The sequence below is a fragment of the Tenrec ecaudatus genome, unplaced genomic scaffold (assembly GCF_050624435.1).
Source record: "Tenrec ecaudatus isolate mTenEca1 unplaced genomic scaffold, mTenEca1.hap1 Scaffold_83, whole genome shotgun sequence".
Lineage (NCBI taxonomy): Eukaryota > Metazoa > Chordata > Mammalia > Afrosoricida > Tenrecidae > Tenrec > Tenrec ecaudatus.
The window spans coordinates 463943-470699 of record NW_027459692.1 but is presented as its reverse complement, the minus strand read 5'-3'; the positions used below and the strand labels follow the sequence as shown (position 1 = coordinate 470699).

At 42.0% G+C, this 6757-nt stretch overlaps 1 pseudogene; it reads left to right on the top strand.

Moving 5' to 3' along the window:
* Positions 1-640: 640 nt before the first annotated feature.
* LOC142436909 (transcriptional repressor protein YY1 pseudogene) lies at positions 641-1714 on the top strand (annotated as a pseudogene).
* Positions 1715-6757: the final 5043 nt, after the last annotated feature.

The following is a 6757-nucleotide window of genomic DNA, read 5'->3' as shown; positions in this document are numbered from 1 at the left end:
CGCATATGCATATATAAGTGGGACATTGAATAAGGGAGAAATAAGAAGAATGAATGTGGTTGAATTATAGTGCATGGGCATTCAAATAGGCAAACAAATCTGTTTTGGCAGAAGTAAGGTCAGGGTGCTAGTTAGAGGGTAGGAAGTGAGAGCTCACATTAAATACATTGGACATGTTGTCAGAGGTGACCAGTCCGTGGAGAAGGATGTTTTTGGTTTTTTTTGGTAAATTAGAGGGGCAGTGACAAATAGGAATCCCTCGACTACATGGATTGACACAGTGACTGAAGCAATGGGTTCATCCTAAACTGTGAGGATGCTGCAGGGGTGGGCAAAGTTTCATTCCCTTGTGCATAAGGTCCCTGTAAGATAGAATGGACACCATCAGAACTATCAACAACAAGAGCCTCAGAAATTACTAATCAACACCCAAGGCGTGCACAAAATGCTAAATAGTTATGTTTACAAAAGTTATTTCCATGCCATCAAATGCACAAAAGCTCAGGAGACATTCACTGGAATTTAAGTTCTAGTTTAAAAGAAGGAATGGGCCCTGCCCACTCACTGCGTTCTTCCCTCTGCCTTCCTTCCCCGCTGCGGGACGCCTCCTCATACAGCCGGGAGCCCGGAGCCCGGAGCCATGGCCTCGGGCAACACCCTCTACAGCGCCATGGACAGCCCGGAGATGCCAGCCGAGATCGTGGAGCTGTGTGAGATCGAGGTGGAGACCATCCAGGTGGAGACCATCGAGACCACGGTGGTGGGCGAGGAGGACGTGGACTGGGACGATCGCGGAGGCAGGAGCGGCCATGGGCACACCGGCTACCACCACCAGCAGCAGCAGTCCATGATCGCGCTACAGCCGCCGGTCACCGTGGACCCGAGCCAGGTGCACCACCACCAGGAGGCGATCCTGGTGCAGACACGTGAGTTGGTGGTCGGCGCCGAGGAAGGCTTCGAGGGCCAGATCCCGATCCCAGTTCCAGCGCCGGCCAGCATTGGCGAAGAGGACGACGATGACTACATCGGCCGCAAGAGCAGCGGTAGCGACAGCTCTTGTGGGGCAGCGGCACCGGCAGGGGCGATGCGGGCAACAAGAAGTGGGAGCATGAGCAGGTGCAGATCAATCAAGTCGCTGGAGGACCAGTTCTCTGTCACCCTATGGTCGTCAGATGAAAAAAAGGTCTTGACCATGAGACTGGCTGGGGAGCAGATCATTGGGGAGAACTCCCCTCCTGACTAATCGGAGTACATGATGGGAAAGATGCTCCCGCCCGGAGGGATCCCCGGCATCAACCTCTTGGACCCCAAACAGCTGGCAGAATTTGCCAGAATGAAGCCAAGAAAAATTCAAGAAGATGATGCTCCGAGAACAATAGCTTGCCCTCACAAAGGATGCCCGAAGGTGCTCAGGGACAGCTCAGCCAGGAGGAGGCACCTGGACACCCACGGCCCTGCGTCCACCTCTGTGCCGAGTGCGGCAAGGCTTTTGTCGAGAGCTCAAAGCTAAACGACACCAACTGCTTCGCACTGGAGACAAGCCCTTTCAGTATAAGTTTGAAGGCTGTGGGAAGCGGTTTCCCTGGACTTCAATTTGTGCACAGACGTGCAGATCCACACGGGAGACAGGCCCTAGGTGAACAAGAAGTTTGCTGAGTCTACTGACCTGAAATCTCACATCTTAATACACGCTAAGGCCAAAAACAAGCAGTGAGAAACCGTGAGAAGGTAGCTCCTTCTCAGCTCCAGAAGCCTTTTCCAGAAGTGACTGGCAGACAACGCGCCTCTCCTTTGTAGATTGTTTCCAGGAAAGAATTTTAAAAATGAATCCTACATACCTAAGGGACATGTTTTGATAAAGTAGTAAACATTTTAAAAACACAAACTTTATTAAGATGACATTGTTAAGATACCCTATCTTGCTCCGTAATCTCGTTTCAAAAAAAAATAGTGTTTTTGTAAAGTGTACTCCCAGCAGGCGAACAGTTCATGAACTTCGCATCAAAAGACAATTCGTTATATGACAGTACTAAAAACGGAACTTCTTTTCACATTTTTATAAATATGGATCTCACCTGTTGCTTACAATTTTTTAAATTTTGTATTCTCCAAGTGTGCATATTGTACACTTTTGGGGGATATGCTTAGTAATGCTGTGTGATTTTTCTGGAGGTTGATAACTTTGCTTGTAGTATATTTTCTTTAAAAGAATGGGCAGTTACATGCATACTTCAAAAGTATTTTCCTGTACAAAAAATATTATATAGGTTCTGTTTGCTATCTTAATTTTGGTTGTATTCTTTGATGTCAACACATTTTGTATAATTGTATAGCTGTATTGAATCATGTAGTATCAAATATTAGATGTGATTTCATGGTGTTAATTTAAACCCATTTTAGTTACCTTTTTTCCTCTCCAAAAAATACTGCCAGATGCTGACGTTGCGTGTGCTCCCTTTGCTTGTTGAGTTACAGAATGTGGTGCTTGGTTGTAGAGTATACTGTACTTTGACTATCAGATGTGCATGCACACCATGTCACAGGGAGGGCGACAATTAAACGGTGGTCCTACAGACAGGAATGGCAGAATGAGCTCTGTAAGCACAGTCTTGTTGTCTTCTGTTGTCCAGAATTATCCTAATTCTTGAGCCTCCCAGAAATTGGAAGCTAAATAAAGCAAGTCAAGTTTTCCTTAAAAAAAAAAAAGAATGGGTTTCTTTTATTTAAAAAAAAAACTAATAAAATAAAGGTGATGCAAAACTCACTGAGAAATTGCTGCCCCTCATTGATTTATAACATTCTTCTGGAGGTGAGCTGTAGGACATTTTCTAAGATCCATACAGCATGTCATATGGCAGAGTATTTTCCCAAACTGGGGCTCTGTTTTGCAGGCATCACACAATGATTAGGTGTTAGTCACTATTTTCCTGGCAAGGGGAGTGTAAATCATGTAGTCCTCTAGAATGAGGAGTCAGCTGGAAGATCAGAGGGTCCAGCCAGTTCCTGGAATCAATGGTAGTTGAATGAGTTTTAGGTTGCTTGCAAGGGCTATAATCAATTGAATTGAAGTAAAATCCCAGGAGAAACTTCTAGCATAAACAGACCATAGATTAAAGCTTAATACGGAGTACTGAGATGGTATGAATAAACACCGCTTTAGTGTTTTGTAGTTTAAGTTCAAGTTATTGAGTGTAGATATAACAATGGTTGTGAGAGGACACTTACCACTACTTCAATACTTTCTTTTTAAAAAAATCATTGTATTGGGGGTTCGTACAACTCTTATCACAATCCATATATACATCCACTGTATCAAGCACATTAGTACAGTTGTTGCCATCATCATTCTCAAAACATTTTCTTTCTACTTGAGTCCTTGGTAACCAATACTTTCTATCAGACCAGTAAATACTCTGACACCAATGTTAGATAATGATACTGCAAGAAAACTGTAACCCAATACTGATAATGGATATACACTAAAATTTCTTTAAAATATTTGGAACAGATTCAGACAACATATTAAAATGATTATATACCACGATGAATTGAAATTTGTCCCAGAGCCCATTTTACATGAGAAAATTAGCACTGTAATAAGCCCATTGACAGAAAAGAGGGTCAACTGTCTAAGTAGGCACAGAAACAAAATAGGAACATTTAAAAATCAAAGGCATTGGGCCTCTTCTCAAGTCCTCCCTCAATGCAAGCTAATAACCTGGCATTCTGTGATTCTCATCTTCCCAGCAGAATTGCTTGAATCAAAAAGGGTGTATAAGCAAATGTGAAGAAAGCTGGTGATGCCTGGCTATCAAAAGATATAGAGACTGGAATCTTAAAGGCTTGAAGTTAAACAAGAGGCCGTCTATCTGAGAAGCAGCAATGCCCACATGGAAGAAGCACACTAGTCTGTGTGACCACAAGGTGTTCATGGGATCAGGTATCGGGCATCAAATACCCCAAACAAAAAATCATATCAATGGGAACAAAGGGTGTCAGATTGGCGACCCAAAGTCCATCTGTAAACAATTGAACATCCTCTCACAGAAGGGTCACAAGGAAAGGATGAGCCACCCAGGGTACAGTATAGCACCTATGGAACATATAACATTCCTTCCGTTTTTTAAAGCTTGCTCCACCTCACTATGATGACCCCAGTTTTACATTACAAATTTGGCTAGACCAGAGTATGTACACTGGTACAGATAAAAGCTCTCAACATAGTACATGGAATCCAGGAGAGATAAACCCCTAAGAACAATAATGGGCATAATGATACCATGAAGGTAGGGGAAAGATGGGGCCACAAGGGGGAGAAAGGGGAACCGATTGCAAAGATCATCTTATAACATTCCCCCAGGGGAATGAACAACAGGAAGTGGGTGAAGGAAAATAGCAGATTGTGTAAGATATGAAAACAATAATAATTTAAAATTCATCAAGTGGTCACGAGGGAAGAAAGGTGGTGGAGGGAGGGGAAAAAAGAGGAGCTGATACCAAGGGCTCAAGTAGAACGAAAATATTTTGAAAATGATGATGGCAATGTATATACAATTGTACAAGTTATAATTGATGTGTGGATTGTAATAGGAGCTGTAAGAGCCCCAATAAAATACTTTAGTTTTAAAATGTCAAAGGCTTTTCATGTAAAAAAACTACAACTGTGACATGAAACAGGTATAGTTCGATGTGCTAATATATTCATTAAAAAAAACACCCCACTTAAGAAGCAGGACAAACATACATTTCCACTTTCAATACCGTATTAAAAATTCTATAGTATTTTCTAGATGGACCAATCATAAAAGGAATACTTTTTAAAAGGAAGAAAAGAGGCTTCCAAAGAGAAGAAATAGTAATTCCTCGAATCATCATAAATTAATGATACTTTACGTAACAGATTCCAAATATACCATAAATGCTACAGCTATTAAATATTTTTAAAGTTGTAGGCTACATTTCAACACACAAAAATAATTTTTGGCATTGAACACTCTAACCATTAATTGCTAATCTCCAACTGCCAAACCATTAACCCTTACACATTAACATGCTGAACTTCCTTACTAACAACTTCCTAAAGCACTGACCCCCCTAAGTACATGAAAAAGCCCCTTACCACCAGAACTTCTACTAACACCCTGAGCATATCCTGATACCCACAACAGTCTTAACATGCTTAACCAATCCGACCACCATACTCTCTTAACCTATAATGCATTTATCCCAGTTTTTAAATCAGGTAACAGGGTAAACTTTATTTTATAACCTTAAACCTAACTTAATGACCCTAAATCTCAAATTGAGAAACCCAACTCCGAAAATAAGAATCTTAAAACCTTAGCTCTACATCCTTATACCTTAACACATAAGCCTCTAATCAACTCCAAATACAATATGTTAGGCATTAAACCTTCAAAACATAAAACCCTTTAATATGTCCACGAACATCTGACTCACGACACTTAATTCCTATTTCTATTCCTCCGCAATTGTTCTTGAACCTGGAACACTGATTAATCCCAGGATATAGGTTCTAGTCTTAAATACAGACTCTGAGTCTAATACACTTACAAGCCTAAACAGAACCCCAAATCTAATCCATCAAAAACTCATCTTGCTAATTATGTGTGTGGAGCTATTTTCTCTCTCAGATTTTACGCAAGCAATAAGAACTTGAGTAGGTTGGCAGGCAAACCTAAGAATCACAAAAATATTTTCAGTTAATTTTAAGTCATTTGAATCTGGTTCAAGGAACTTAGAAAAATAAAGAAGTTATATAGAGTTTAAATATGACAAACAACGTCATGGTCAAGGGCTATCACGGGCCCCTTGTTGATTTCTGATCTTTGCGTCTTGGTCTCAAGGAGTCTTTTCTAACATATGTAGGGATGTTACCCAATAAGCAAGATGCTGAGGGTGCAATAGCACTTATTCACTAATTTGTAGATCACCATTTAACCTGGTTTATCCCCGGACATAGGGTGAAACTCACATTAAATAAAACAAATTAATTACTGGTTATTCTGTCATCGACCCCCTTGTTCCCCTCATTCCCAGGGGACATGCATGTCACCAGAGATGGAGGAGGTAGCAAATTAAGGAGCTTACATTGGAATCCATGACTCCACTTTTCAAAATTGATCTTGGCCTTTCTCTCAGCCCTAGGTAAAAAGACTCAGAGGAAGAATTTGCACACCCCCTTTAATAGTGAGAGCTGGCAACTCTAAAATATTTGGGTCCATGTCTCTTTGAGAGTCTTGTCAGCTAACATCTTAAGCTCACAAGACATACTGCAAGTAGGAACTCTATCTTCACCCCCAAGCTGGAAAGGCATCAATTCCAGGGGCACCCTGTATGTCCAGTGCCAGGAACCCCCACTCACAGCACACTGGGCTCTTCACTTCTGAAGACCTAAGTCCTCGAAGAGTTACTCCTGATAACAACAGCGGCCTAAGCTCTCTCTGATGCTGGCCTGGACATTAATACCTTTGAGTTCAACTCCAGGGACTTACAGAGGCAAACGCATTGTTCCTCCCTGAGCCTGTCTTACAGGTCTACTGGCTGAGGATACCTGTCATAATATACATCCCCCTGCTCAGGTTCCAGGGCCTCTTACCTTTAGGACACACAAAACATTCAAGCACGGATGATCCACTGGCTTTCCACACAGCACAGCCTGATCTGAGATCGATCCACCCCAATTTCAGCACCTTGAATTATCTGCCTCACTGGGTCCTGAGAGTGAGCTGGGAAA